Consider the following 16,136-nt stretch of genomic DNA (forward strand, 5'->3'; position numbering starts at 1 on the left):
TAATAGGAGTTGATGAGAATGAAGATTTTCAAATTAAAGGGCCAGCAAGTATCTTCAACAAAATTATAGAAGAAAACTTCCCAAACCTAAAGAAAGAAATGCCCATGAACATACAAGAAGCCTACAGAACTCCAAATAGACTGGGCCAGAAAAGAAATTCCTCCCGACACATAATAATCAGAACAACAAATGCACTAAAAAAAGAGAGAATATTAAAAGCAGTAAGGGAGAAAGGTCAAGTAACATATAAAGGCAGGCCTATCAGAAATACACCAGACTGTTCACCAGAGACTATGAAAGGCAGAAGGGCCTGGACAGATGTTATACAGACAGTAAGAGAACACAAATGCCAGCCCAGGTTACTATACCTGGCCAAACTCTCAATTACCATAGATGGAGAAACCGAAGTATTCCATGACAAAACCAAATTCACACATTATCTTTCCATGAATCCAGCCCTTCAAAGGATAATAACAGAAAAAAAACCCATACAAGAAGGGAAATCCCGCCCTAGAATAAGCAAGAAAGTAATCCCTCAACAAACCAAAAAGAAGACAGCCACAATAACAGAATGCCAACTTTAACAGCAAAAATAAAAGGAAGCAACAATTACTTTTCCTTAATATCTCTTAATATCAATAGACTCAATTCCACAATAAAAAGACATAGACTAACAGACTGGCTACACAAACAGGACCCAACATTCTGCTGCTTACTGGAAACCCATCTCAGGGAAAAAGACAGACACTACCTCAGAGTGAAAGGCTGAAAAATATTTTCCAATCAAATGTTCTGAAGAAACAAGCTGGAGAAGCCATTCTAATATCGAATAAAATCGACTTCCAACCCAAAGTTATCAAAAAAGACAAGGAGGGACACTTCATACTCATCAAAGGTAAAATCCTCCAAGAGGAACTCTCAATTCTGAATATCTATGCTCCAAATGCAAGGGCAGCCACATTCATTAAAGACACTTTAGTAAAGCTCAAATCACATATTGTACCTCACGCAATAATAGTGGGAGACTTCAACACACCACTTTCATCATTGGACAGATTGTAGAAAAAGAAACGAAACAGGGGCACAGTGAAACTAAAAGAAGTTATGAAACAAATAAACTTAATAGATATCTACAGATTATTTTATCCTAAAACAAAAGGATATACCTTCTTCTCAGCACCTCACAGGACCTTCTCCAAAACTGACAATATAATTAGTCACAAAACAGGCCTCAACAGATACAAAAATATTGAAATTGTCCCATGCATCCTATCAGATCACCATGGACTAAGGCTGATCTTCAATAATAACATAAATAATGGAAAGCAAACATTCATGTGGAAACTGAACAACACTCTTCTCAATGATACCTTGGTCAAGGAAGGAATAAAGAAAGACATTAAAGACTTTTTAGAGTTTAATGAAAATGAAGCCACAACATACCCAAACCTATTAAACACAATGAAAACATTTCTAAGAGGGAAACTCATAGCTCTGAGTGCCTCCAAAAAGAAACTGGAGAGAGCACACACTAGCAGCTTGACAACACATCTAAAAGCTCTAGAAAAAAAGGGAGAAAATTCACCAAAGAGGAGTAGACAGCAGGAAATAATCAAACTCAGGGGTAAAATCAACAAGTGGAAACAGGAAGAACTATTCAAAGAATTAACCAAACGTGGAGTTGGTTCTTTGAGAAAATCAACAAGATAGATAAACCCTCAGCTAGACTCACTAGAGGGCACAGAGACAACATCCTAATTAGCAAAATCAGAAATGCATAGGAGGCATAACAATAGATCCTGAAGAAATCCAAAACACCATCAGATCCTTCTACAAAAGGCTATACTCAACAAAACTGGAAAACCTGGATGAAATGGACAAATTTCTAGACAGATACCAAGTACCAAAGTTAAATCAGGGTCAAGTTAACGATCTAAACAATCCCATATCCCCTAAAGAAATAGAAGCAGTCATTAATAATCTCCCAGGCAAAAAAAGCGCAGGACCAGATGGGTTTAGTGCAGAGTTCTACCAGAGTTTAAAAGAAGATCTAATTCCAGTTCTGCACAAACTATTCCCCAAAATAGAAATAGAAAGAACTCTACGTAACTCATTCTATGAGTCCACAATTACTCTAAAACCTAAACCACAGAAAGATCCAACAAAGATAGAGAACTTCAGAGCAATTTGCCTTATGAATATAGATGCAAAAATACTCAATAAAATTTTCGCTAACCGAAACCAAGAACCCATTAAAGCAATCGTCCATCCTGACCAAGGAGATTTTTATTCCAGGGATGCAGGGATGGTTTTATATATGGAAATCCATCAACATAATCCATTATATAAAAAAACTCAAAGACCAAAACCACATGATCATCTCGTTAGATGCAGAAAAAGCATTCGACAAGACCCAACACCCATTCATGATAAAAGTCTTGGAAAGATCGGGAATTCAAGGCCCATACCTAACCATGATAAAAGCAATCTACAGCAAACCAGTAGCCAACATCAAAGTAAATGGTGAGAAGCTTGAAGCAATTCCACTAAAATCAGGGACTAGACAAGGCTGTCCACTCTCTCCATACCTATTCAACATTGTACTTGAAGTCATAGCCAGAGCTATTCAACAACAAAAGGAGATCAAGGGGATACAAATTGGAAAAGATGAAGTCAAATTATCACTTTTTGTAGATTATACGATATTATATATAAGTGACCCTAAAAATTCCACCAGAGAACTCCTAAACCTGATAAACAGCTTCAATGAAGTAGCTGGATATAAAATTAACTCAAACAAGTCAATGGCCTTTCTCTACACAAAGAATAAACAGGCTGAGAAAGAAATTAGGGAAACAAAACCCTTCTCAATAGTCACAAATAATGTAAAATATCTTGGCATGACTCTAACTAAAGAAGTGAAAGATCTGTATGATAATTACTTCAAGTCTCTGAAGACAGAAATTAAAGAAGATCTCAGAAGTTGGAAAGATCTCCCATGCTCATTGATTGGCAGGAACAACATTGTAAAAATGGCTATCTTGCCAAAAGCAACCTACAGATTCAATGCAATCCCCATCAAAATTCCAACTGAATTCTTCAACGAATTAGAGCAATCTGCAAATTCAACTGGAATAACAAAAAACCTAGGATAGCAAAACCTCTTCTCAAGGATGAAAAAACCTCTGGTGCAATCATCATGCCTGACCTAAAGCTTTACTACAGAACAATTGTGATAAAAACTTCATGGTACTGGTATAGTGACAGACAAGTAGACCAATGGAATAGAATTGAAGACCAAGAAATGAACCCATACACCTATGGTCACTTGATCTTTGACAAGGGAGCTAAAACCATCCAGTGGAAGAAAGACAGCTTTTTCAACAAATGTTGCTGGCACAAGTGGTTGTTATCATGTAGAAGAATGCTAATTGATCCATTCCTATCTCCTTGTACTAAGGTCAAATCTAAGTGGATCAAGGAATTTCACATAAAACCAAAGACACTGAAACTTATAGAGGAGATAGTGGGGAAAAGCCTTGAAGATATGGGTACAGGGGAAAAATTCCTGAATAGAACAGCAATGGCTTGTGCTGTAAGACCAAGGATTGACAAATGGAACCTGTTGAAACTGCAAAGCTTCTGCAAGGGAAAAGACACTGTCAATAAGACAAAAAGACCACCAACAGATTGGGAAAGGATCTTTACCTATCCTAAATCAGATAGGGGACTTATATCCAATATATATAAAGAACACAAGAAGGTAGACTCCAGAAAAACATATAACCCCATTTAAAAATGGGGCTCAGAACTGAACAAAGAATTCTCACCTGAGGAATATGGAATGGCAAAGAAGCACCTGAAAAAATGTTCAACATCCCTAATCATCAGGGAAATCCAAATCAAAACAACCCTGAGATTCCACCTCACACCAGTCAGAATGGCTAAGATAAAAAATTCAGGTGACAGCAGATGTTGCCGAGGATGTGAAGAAAGAGGAACACTCCTCCATTTTTGGTGGGATTGCAAGCTTGTACAACCACTCTGGAAATCAGTCTGGCGGTTCCTCAGAAAATTGGACATAGTACTACGGGAGGATCCAGCAATACCTCTCCTGGGCATATATCCAGAAAATGTCCCAACCGGTAAGACGGACACATGCTCCACTATGTTCATAGCAGCCCTATTTATAATAGCCAGAAGCTGGAAAGAACCCAGATGTCCCTCAACAGAGGAATGGATACAGAAATTATGGTACATTTACACAATGGAGTACTACTCAGCTATTAAAAAGAATGAATTTATGAAATTCCTAGCCAAATGGATGGACCTGGAGGGCATCATCTTGAGTGAGGTAACACAATCACAAAGGAACTCACACAATATGTATTCACTGATAAGTGGATATTAGCCCAAAACTTAGGATACCCAAGATATAAGATACAATTTGCTAAACGCATGAAACTCAAGAAGAATGAAGACCAAAATGTGGACAATATGCCCCTTCTTAGAATTGGGAACAAAACACCCATGGAAGGAGTTACAGAGACAAAGTTTCAAGCTGTGATGAAAGGATGGACCATCTAGAGACTGCCATATCCAGGGAGCCATCCCATAATCAGCTTCTAAACTCTGACACCATTGCATACACTAGCAAGATTTTGCTGAAAGGACCCAAATATAGCTGTCTCTTGTGAGACTATGCTGAGGCCTAGCAAACACAGGAGTGGATGCTCACAGTCAGCTATTGGATGTATCACAGGGCTCCCAATGGAGAAACTAGAGAAAGTACCCAAGGAGCTAAAGGGATCTGCAACCCTATAGTTGGAACAACATAATGAACTAACCAGTACCCCGGAGCTCTTGTCTCTAGCTGCATATGTATCCAAACATGGCCTAGTCGGCCATCACTGGAAAGAGAGGCCCATTGGACTTGCAAACTTTATATGCCCCAATATAGGGGAATGCCAGGGCCAAAAGAATGGGAATGGGTGGGTAGGGAACTGGGGGGGGGCGGTATGGGGGATTTTTGGGATAGCATTGGAAATGTAATTGAGGAAAATATGTAATAAAAATATTAAAATTTTTTTAAAAAAGGAAATGCAAATCAAAACAACCCTGAGATTCCACCTCACACCAGTCAGAATGGCTAAGATAAAAAATTCAGGTGACAGCAGATGTTGCCGAGGATGCGGAGAAAGAGGAACACTCCTCCATTTTTGGTGGGATTGCAAGCTTGTACAACCACTCTGGAAATCAGTCTGGCGGTTCCTCAGAAAATTGGACATAGTACTACCGGAGGATCCAGCAATACCTCTCCTGGGCATATATCCAGAAGATGTCCCAACCAGTAATAAGGACACATGCTCCACCATGTTCATAGCAGCCTTATTTATAATAGCCAAAGCTGGAAATAACCCAGATGCCCCTCAACAGAGGAATGGATACAGAAAATGTGGTACATTTACACAATGGAGTACTACTCAGCTATTAAAAAGAATGAATTTATGAAATTCCTAGCCAAATGGATGAGCCTGGAGGGCATCATCCTGAGTGAGGTAACACAATCACAAAGGAACTCACATGATATGTACTCACTGATAAGTGGATATTAGCCCAAAACTTAGGATACCCAAGATATAAGAAACAATATGCTAAACGCATGAAACTCAAGAAGAATGAAGACCAAAGTGTGGACTCTGTGCCCCTTCTTAGAATTGGCAACAAAACACCCATGGAAGGAGTTACAGAGACAAAGTTTGGAGCTGTGACGAAAGGAAGGACCATTTAGAGACTGCCGTATCCAGGGATCCACCCCATAATCAGCTTCCAAATGCTGACACTATTGCATATACTAGCAAGATTTTTCTGAAAGGACCCTGATATAGCTGTCTTTTGTGAGACTATGCAGGGGCCTAGCAAACACAGAAGTGGATGCTCACAGTCAGCTATTGGATGGATTACAGGGCTCCCAATGGAAGAGCTAGGGAAAGTACCCAAGGAGCTAAAGGGATCTGCAACCCTATAGGTGGAACAACATTATGAACTAACCTGTACTCCGGAGCTCTTGACTCTAGCTGCATATGTATCAAAAGATGGCCTAGTTGGCCATCACTGGAAGTAGAAGCCCATTGAACACACAAACTTTATATGCCCCAGTACAGGGGAAGGGCAGGGCCAAAAAATGGGAATGGGTGGGTAGGGAATTGGGGGTGAGAGTATGGGGGACTTTTGGGATAGCATTGGAAATGTAACTGAGGGAAATACATAATAAAAAATATTAATTTTTTAAAAAAAAAGAATGAAAAGAGGTCTGGTGAAAGAGTGTTTGCCTAGCATGCATGAAACCCTAGTTTATAATAGCTGAAGGGGTCTGCAATCGTATACGTGGAACAACAATATGAATTAACCAGTACCCCCAGAGCTCGTGTCTCTAGCTGCATATGTATCAGACGATGGCCTAGTCGACCATCATTGGGAAGAGAGGCCCCTTGGTCTTGCAATCTTTATATGCACCAGCACAGGGGAATGCCAGGGCCAAGAAGAGGGAGTGGGTGGGTAGGGGAGCAGGACAGGGAAGGGTATAGGGGACTTTCAGGATAGCATTTGAAATGTAAATGAAGTAAATACCTAATTTTAAAAAATGGAGAAAAAAAAAGAAACCCTAGCTTCAATACCCAGCATGAAAAAAAAAATGCCTGGAATAAATGATGAATGCTTCAGTATTAGAGATTAATTATGAGGTCTTAACTCCAAATGTCACAATATATTAGCAATGAGAATTATATCACAATAATTGAGGAAATACCAAGCATTAAGACTATAACAACGGAAAAGATAAATGTGATAGCTGTTTACAAAGACTTATCTGGAATCCTTGATCATGATCAATGAACACTTCAAAGGCCATGTAACAAGCACATTTGTAGGAAGGACTTAAAAATCAGATACAGGTGTTAAGACACATTAAAGTTGTCTAATTCCTGAAACTGTTGTGTTTTTCTTTGAGTCACTACCCCTCTACTTAGTTAAAAGTCTGGTTAAAAGGAGTAGATATCATTCATTCCTGTAAACCCAGACAAACTACATAACTTAGTTAAAGTTTTATAAAAATATTGTAATTTCAGCCCCTAAGGTTTACCTCAAAAAAAAAATTCCTTTTAGCAAGGAGCTTATAAACTCAGACATTCATTAAATATACTTCTAGGGGAGGGATATCTAGTCAACAATGAAGGTGCTGACAAATTTGTATTTTTGTTCTTTCATTCTTTTAAAAAATATTAACCTTTTACTCTTGGAGAATCCCATATATTAACACAATGAAATAGACATATACACTCCCTTCAACTCTTCTCTTATTCCCTCAGTACCATTCCTGTCATTTCTTAAGCCACTAAGTCTAAGAAGGCTGCCTATATATGCCAGGCCATCCACTGAAGCAAGGGAAACCTACCAGTTGTCACACACTCAATGAATAATGTTTTTCACTCCTCCATCAGCTATCAATTGCCAATAGTTCCTTAGTAAGGGGTGCAGTCTAGAGCTTATCCACCCAAGATATGTCACTATTTTCGTTGACATCTGATATGAGTTCACAAATGCAATAGTCCTGTTATGCCCATAATAGGGATAGAGATTCTCACATCCCTTCTCCATGTTTTCATGTTCTTATAGTCCTCCTACTTCCTCTTCCACAGTATTCCTGGAACATTGGTTTGTGGTTCAGGGGTTGATAAAGATGTCCTATCTAGGTCTGAGAACTCAGTCTTTTATTCACAAGTCTTTGACCAATTATGGATTTCTCTATTAATTGCTACCCAGTGCAAAAAGAAACTCCTCTGACAAAAGTAGAGAGTGTCACAAGTCTACGGATATAAGCATAAATATTTATAAGGAGTATTGACAGCACAACCATTAAGCAAAATAAAAGTAGCAGGTTCTATCCTAACCCTATGACCTCCAAATCAATAGGCTTTTGATTAATGTTAAATTAGTAAGCATGAAATGTGCTTCTGTAGATCAGGTCACAAATCCAGTGAATTGCCACATAATAATTGTATCTCTATTTCTCCACTGGACATATCTTTCTTAGCAAGTCAGTTTTATAACATGTGAGATACAGCATTGGGTAAGATCATTAATATGTTTTCTTCACTGTTGTCTTTTCTCTCCCAGCAGTCTAAACAGCACCTTCAGGAACTATGGATGCTACCATGTAGAGGGAAGTTTCCCAGTTGGCTTGAAATTTATTCATGTCCTGCATCCAAAGTATATAGTGTCTCCAGGAGGTTGATTTTAACATGTAATTATGGTGAGAAGATAAGAATAATATCAACAGTATGTGTTGTTTAGATAGCAGAGTAGATTCTCTTTCCACCAACTCTTTTTTTTTTCTTTTATCTGAATATAGATTTTTTGTTTTATTATTATTATTATTGTTGTTGTTGTTGTTGTTGTTGTTGTTGTTAGGTATTTTCATCATTTACATTTCCAATGCTATCCCAAAAGTCCCCCATACCCTCCCCCAACTCCCCTACCCACCCACTCCCACTTCTTGACCCTGGCATTCCCCTGTACTGAGGCATATAAAGTTTGCAAGACCAATGGGCCTCTCTTCCCACTGATGGCCGACTAGGCCATCTTCTGATACATACGCAGCTGGAGACAAGAGCTCCGGGGGGTACTGGTTAGTTCATATTGTTGTTCCACCTATAGGGTTGCAGATCCCTTTAGCTCCTTGAGTGCTTTCTCTAGCTCCTCCATTGGGGGCCCTGTGATCCATCCACTAGCTGACTGTGAGCATCCACTTCTGTGTTTTCTAGGCCCCAGCATAGTCTCACAAGTGATAGCTATATCAGGGTCCTTTCAGAAAAATCTTGCTAGTGTATGCAATGGTGTCAGCGTTTGGAAGCCCATTATGGGATGGATCCCCAGGTATGGCAGTATCTAGATGGTCCAACCTTTTGTCTCAGCTCCAGACTTTGTCTCTGTAACTCCTTCCATGGGTGTTTTGTTCCCAATTCTAAGAAGGGGCAAAGTATCCAGACTTTGGTCTTAGTTCTTCTTGAGTTTCAGGTGTTTTACAAATTGTGTCTTGTATCTTGGGTATTCTAAGATTCTAGGCTAATATCTACTTATCAGTGAGTAGATATCATGTGAGTACTTTAGCCTATAATTTTACCTGATATTTTCATTTAAAAACCCATGTCTTCTGGATAATGCTTTTTATCTAATGATGGAATACCTCCATATGAACATATTTTCTTAAAAATATTTTAAAATTAGATTAACAGATAGTGACTGATTTTCATATATTCTTTAAAATGCATTTTCATACATCTTTAGTTAGTCTACCCCAATAGCTGCTATCCATGCTTAATCCTTTAAAGTGGGAAACAAGAACAAAATGTACAAACAAAACCAAATAAAACCAATCCACTCAACAGATATTTACAAAAAGAAACACTTCAAACTTCATAACATCTAATGCCTAGATTCTAGGGCAAAGCCATTATCACACAAACATTATCAACCAAGACATCATGGTTTTTCTTTTCTTTTTTCACTTTTTAGTTTAATGTATTTTAATAGCAAACTTACAGGAACCGCACAGAAGACAGACAACATTTAAAGCATGTACTTGCATGCAGGACAAGTCAGTTAGAAAAGTACAGTGAGTAGATGGGGTCTACTGGATGATAAAAATGCTACAGACACCAGGTAGTTGCCGCCAATAAGAAATTTATTTTTAAAAATCCAAATGCTGGCATTATCCAGAAATTTTTAACAGGTTTATTTATAATTGTTATAAAGTTGATTTGTTGAAATGTGATTACTGAATCATTTTGCTTGAATTAATGCTTTACATCTTGCATTTATATTAAAAATTCACACACATATGAACGTGGAGAAACTGCCAATACCTGATTCTGTCCCCTGTGTTTCCACTTAAATTTATTTTTAAAAATCCAAATGCTGGCATTATCCAGAAATTTTTAACAGGTTTATTTATAATTGTTATAAAGTTGAATTGTTGAAATGTGATTACTGAATCATTTTGCTTGAATTAATGCTTTACATCTTGCATTTATATTAAAAATTCACACACATATGAACGTGGAGAAACTGCCAATACCTGATTCTGTCCCCTGTGTTTCCACTTGCAATCATAAACTTAGGTACCTTTGACCCCATCGGAAAAAATATCTAATATTCAGAACTACTGACAACAGGAAGAAGGGGATTTTTTTTTTTGAGAATGAAATGTTTCCCCTCATAGTGGACTCTTAAACACATTCTTCACATATGCGATGTATTAGCTGGATACCTTTTGACATAATTGTTATACATTTGGCACACAGGTTGGTATCTTCAAAAAGGCCAACCAAATAGGCCTCACTTATCTCCTGCAAAGCACCAATAGCTGTACCCTGGAAGCAGAGATAAGTTTTGAAGTCATGAGCAATTTCTTGAACCAGACACTTACAAATTGAATCAAAAGTTCAGTGGACCTTTTTTTTGGGGGGAGGGGGTTGGGTTTTTGGGGTTTTGGTTTTTTTTTTTTTTTTTTTTGTTTTTTTGAGACAGGGTTTCTTTGGGTGTCCTAGAACTCACTCTATAGAACAGGATGGCCTCAAATTCAGAAATCTGCCTGCCTCTATCTCCACTGCCCACCTTTTTTTTTTTTTTTCATTTTTGATCAGTGGACTTCTGTTTTTTTGTTTTTGGGGTTTTTTTTTATTGTAATTTGTTTTATTTTTATTGGTTATTTTATTTTATTATTTTTAATATATTTTATTATGTATTTTCCTCAATTACATTTCCAGTGCTATCCCAAAAGTCCCCCATGCCCTCCCCCCACTCCCCCATATCCCTACCCACCCATTCCCTTTTTTTTTTTTTTTTTTGGCCCTGGCGTTCCCCTGTACTGGGGCATATAAAGTTTGTGTGTCCAATGGGCCTCTCTTTCCAGTGATGGCCGACTAGGCCATCTTTTGATACATATGCAGCTAGAGTCAAGAGCTCCGGGGTACTGGTTAGTTCATAATGTTGTACCACCTATAGGGTTGCAGATCCCTTTAGCTCCTTGGGTACTTTCTCCAGCTCCTCCATTGGAGGCCCTGTGTTCCATCCAATAGCTGACTGTGAGCATCCACTTCTGTGTTTGCTAGGTCCTGGCATAGTCTCATAAGAGACAGCTATATCAGGGTCCTTTCAGCAAAATCTTGCTAGTGTATGCAATGGTGTCAGCGTTTTGGAAGCTGGTTATGGCAGATGATAGCACCTGATTTCAAAGACTGCCACAGTGCCAGGTCTGTAACAATAAGGTTTCTTCCTCCCTCCAGAAGAGAGCACACTCTTGCTAGCAACTTTTGTAGCTAGCTGTTTCCTGGGTGTTTTACCAATGATGGATTTGCTGGCAGGGCAGTCTGCTTTGTATGAGCCATAAGGGCACCTTCTTACTTATCCCCTTCTTCTTCAGCTGCAAACACACCAACACAGCTTTCCAAGAAGGCAGAACCCATATTGTGTTTTGCCAGAAGAAAAGCAATTTAAGTGAAGCACAAACAAGGACTTCGAAGTAGCAATTATATGTAAGGATTCTAAAGAGCATGTGGATAAATATTTTAATAAATAGCACGAGAACACAGAAAGTTTAATGAAGTAATGAAAAGAATTCAAGAATGAAAACAGATAGAGATTAACTAAGAAATAGAATCACTAAAGAAAACCCAAACTAAAACAAAAATGGAAATGAGAATCTCAGGGTGTCACACACACACACACACAAAAAAAAATCTCATGGGTAAGCACACCAGACTATTAAAAGACGTGAAAAAAAGAAATTCAGGTCTTGAAGATAAGGTAGAAGACATGTATAATAATAGTCCATTGTGTATATATTCTACATTTTTCTTATCCATTCATGTACTGATGACATCTTAGCTCATTCTATTATAAATTTATTAGATGAATATGGATATGTAGCTGTCCCTGTAGTATAACATAAAATCTTTTGAATATAAGCCCCAGGATTTTATAGCTGTGTCCCATGGCTAGGTTTCATTTTTGTTGTTTAGTTTTGTTTTGTATTTGAGGAACCTCCAGAGTAGTTTGCAGATTGGCTTTACTAGTTTACAATTGCAACGAAGGTACATAAGAATCCCTCCATCCTTTTGTCTCAGCTCCAAACTTTGTCTCTGTAACCAGGGATCCATCCCATAATCAGCCTCCAAACGCTGACTCCATTGCATACACTAGCAAGATTTTGCTGAAAGGACCCTGATATAGCTGTCTCTTGTGAGACTATGCCGGGGCCTAGCAAACACAGAAGTGGATGCTCACAGTCAGCTATTGGATGGAACACAGGGCCCCCAATGGAGGAGCTAGAGAAAGTACCCAAGGAGCTGAAGGGATCTGCAACCCTATGGGTGGAACAACATTATGAATTAACCAGTACCCCGGAGCTCTTGTCTCTAGCTGCATATGTATCAAAAGATGGCCTAGTCAGCCATCACTGGAAAGAGAGGCCCATTGGTCATGCAAACTTTATATGCCCCAGTACAGGGGAATGCCAGAGCCAAAAAGTGGAAGTGGGTGGGTAGGGGAGTGGGGGGGGGGGAGGTATAGGGGACTTTTGGGATAGCATTGGAAATGTAAATGAAGAAAATACCTAATAAAAATATTAAAAAAGAAAAAAAAAGAAAAAAGAATCCCTCCTTTGTTCGGCTGCACTGAAAGCAGCGGCAGCCTGGCGTGGAGCTTGGCCAGGAGCCTTCACATAAATGGATCCAGTCATGCCTGCCAGTAAGAAGGTGGAGAGCTCAGGAATCGGTGTGTCCAGTGGACTGAGTCAGCGTTACCGGGCAGCGGTTTCTCCAAGGCCCTCCAGGAAGACGATGATCTTGACTTCCCTCTGACCAACATCCGATTAGAAGAGGGGGCCATGGAAGATGAAGAGCTGACCAACCTGAACTGGCTGCATGAGAGCAAGAACTTGCTAAAGAGCTTTGGGGAGTCGCTCCTTAGGAGAGTCAGTCCTGTGCAGGACCTAGACAATGAAACCCGCCATCCCCTGCCCACTTGGACATGCCCTATGATGCCAGAAAGAATCCCAACTGCAAGTTCCCCTACTCCTTTAGCTGCCTCATATTTATGGCCATCGAGGACTCTCCGACCAAGTGCCTTCCAGTGAAGGACTTCTAGAACTGGATCTTAGAACATTTCCTGTATTTTGCAAATGAACCTACTGGGTGGGAAAACTCAGTGAGACATAACTTGTCATTGAATAAGTGTTTCAAGAAAGTAGACAATGAGAGGAGTCAGAATATTGGGAAAGGGTCATTGTGGTGCATAGACCCAGAGTATAGACAAAATCTAATTCAGGCTTTGAAAAAGACACCTTACCACCTACCTCCTACTCCTCAGGCTTATCAAAGCACATCAGGTCCACCCATCTGGCCGGGCAGTACCTTCTTCAAGAGAAATGGAGCCTTTCTGCAAGATCCTGACGTTGATGCTGCCAGTGCCATGATGCTTTTTAATTCTGACCCTGAGATACAAGCAGGTTTTTCTCCAGGAGTGATACAAAATGGAGCGAGGGTTCTGAGCAGAGGGCTGTTTCCTGGTGTCCAGCCTTTACCAATTACTCCCATTGGGTTGAAGGGAGCCATAAGGAATAGCATCACCAGTTTCTGGATGCGGACTGAGAGAGAGCTGCCATGTGGCTCCCCAGTGGCCAGTGGCAATCGGAAGGAGGACTACAACTACAATAGTGCCAAGTCCTCCACTGCCCGGAGCACCTCTCCCACCAGCGACTCCATCTCCTCTTCCTCCTCCTTCTCAGCCAATGACCACTTTGAGTTTGTTTGCTATGAAGGGGAGCCAGGAGGGCAGTGAGGGAAGCTTCCAGAGCCATGAAAGCCACAGTGAACCAGAGGAGGAGGACCGGAAACCCAGTCCGAAGGAGGGCAAGGATGCCCTGGGGAACAGCAAATACACATCCCAGCACAAGAAGCGCCAGCACTTCGCCAAGGCCAGGAAGGCCCCCAGCGAAACACTGTCCCTCAAAAAAGAGATGCACAGAGAAGCCGCCCCAGAACAACAATGAGGAGATGAAGGAGGCAGCCGGTTCACTCCTGCACTTAGCCGGGATTCGGTCCTGTTTGAACATCACCAATCGGATGGCCAAGGGGCAGAAAGAACAAAAGGAAAGCTCAAAAAGTTAAAACAAGTCTCTGATTTGTTTCGAACTTATGGCGATTTGGTTTCAGCATGTCAGGAGATTTCTAATGATTTGAGGCAATATCAGTAATTTTTTTCTTTTTCTTTTTTTCCTTTTGTTGGTTTGGTATTCTTTTCTTTTCTTTTCTTTTCTTTTCTTTCTTTCTTTCTTTTGTTTTTTAATTTACCCCCCTCCCACACACACACACTCCTTTGTTTTTGGACCCTTAAGAATTTTCTGTTTAAAGGAGATTGAAGCCATAGAAACTCATATTGACACTCAGCTGTTTTACAAAAGCTTTTCTTTATCTGAATACAAAAACTGAAAGGAAAAAAAAATCAAAAATTACCCATTCCTTCCTGCTGCCTGTCAGAAACCAGTGGCTAAACCCACAGGGCTCTCTCCATGTTAATGTCACAGGAACATGGAGCACCACCTAGGAGGCACGCACACACACAGAGTCATAACTGCTCAGCCCAACCATTAGGTTTAAAAAGTCAGTTGTGTTTGGAGTGAGGCTGGGAAGCAGTTGCAGAACTAAAGAGCCCATGTCCCCTACGAGCAGATTACCCCCTAGGGGATAACCCCATGCTCTGGCCCTGGCATCCCACAGTACCACAAATGCCATCAGCCTTGCTGTGTGGCAAGCACAGAGCCTGGCTAACATGGCTAACAGTCCTCTGTGTTTCTTTTTTCTTTTCTTTTTTTTTTTTAATTAGGTATTTTCTTCATTTACATTTCCAATGCTATCCCAAAAGTCCCCCATGCCCTTCCCCTCCCACTCTCCTCCCCCCCACTCCCACTTCTTGGCCCTGGCATTCCCCTGTACTGAAGCATATAAAGTTTGTGTGTCCAATGGGCCTCTCTTTCCAGTGATGGCCGACTAGGCCATCTTCTGTTACATACGCAGCGAGAGACACGAGCTCCGGGGGGTACTGGTTAGTTCATATTGTTGTTCCACTTATAGGGTTGCAGATCCCTTCAGCTCCTTGAGTACTTTCTCTACCTCCTACATTGGGGGTCCTGTGTTCCATTCAACAGATGACTGTGAGCATCCACTTCTGTATTTGCTAGGCCCAAGAATAGCCTCACAAGAGACAGCTATATCAGGGTCCTTTCAGAAAAATCTTGCTAGTGTATGCAATGGTGTCAGCGTTTGGAGGCTGATTATGGGATGGATCCGCAGGTATGGCAGTATCTAGATGGTCCAACCTTTTGTCTCAGCTCCAAACTTTGTCTCTGTAACTCCTTCCATGGGTGTTTTGTTCCCAATTCTAAGAAGGGGCAAAGTGTCCAGACTTTGGACTTAGTTCGTCTTGAGTTTCAGGTGTTTTACAAATTGTATCTTATATCTTGGGTATTCTAAGTTTCTGGGATAATATCCACTTATCAGTGAGTACATATCATGTGAGTTCTTTTGTGATTGGGTTACCTGAGTACATATCATGTGAGTTCTTTTGTGATTGGGTTACCTCACTCAGGATGATGCCCTCCAGGCCCATCCATTTGGCTAGGAATTTCATAAATTCATTCTTTTTAATAGCTGAGTAGTACCCCATTGTGTAAATGTACCACATTTTCTGTATCCATTCCTCTGTTGAGGGGCATCTGGGTTCTTTCCAGCTTCTGGCTATTATAAATAAGGCTGCTATGAATATAGTGGAGCATGTGTCCTTCTTACCAGTTGGAACATCTTCTGGATATATGCCCAGGAGAGGTATTGCGGGATCCTCCAGTAAGACTATGTCCAATTTTCTAAGGAACTGCCAGACTGATTTCCAGAGTGGTTGTACAAGCTTGCAATCCCACCAACAATGGAGGAGTGTTCCTCTTTCTCCACATCCTTGCCAGCATCTGCTGTCACCTGATTTTTTGATCTTACCCATTCTGACTGGTGTGAGGTAGAATTTCA

At 40.3% G+C, this 16,136-nt stretch overlaps 1 pseudogene; it reads left to right on the forward strand.

Annotated features, from left to right (window-relative positions):
• Nucleotides 1-12,785: 12,785 nt before the first annotated feature.
• LOC110287456 (forkhead box protein N3 pseudogene) lies at nucleotides 12,786-14,228 on the forward strand (annotated as a pseudogene).
• Nucleotides 14,229-16,136: the final 1,908 nt, after the last annotated feature.

The sequence above is a fragment of the Mus caroli genome, unplaced genomic scaffold (genome assembly GCF_978045245.1).
Source record: "Mus caroli unplaced genomic scaffold, Mus_caroli_1 scaffold_5, whole genome shotgun sequence".
Classification (NCBI taxonomy): Eukaryota; Metazoa; Chordata; class Mammalia; order Rodentia; family Muridae; genus Mus; species Mus caroli.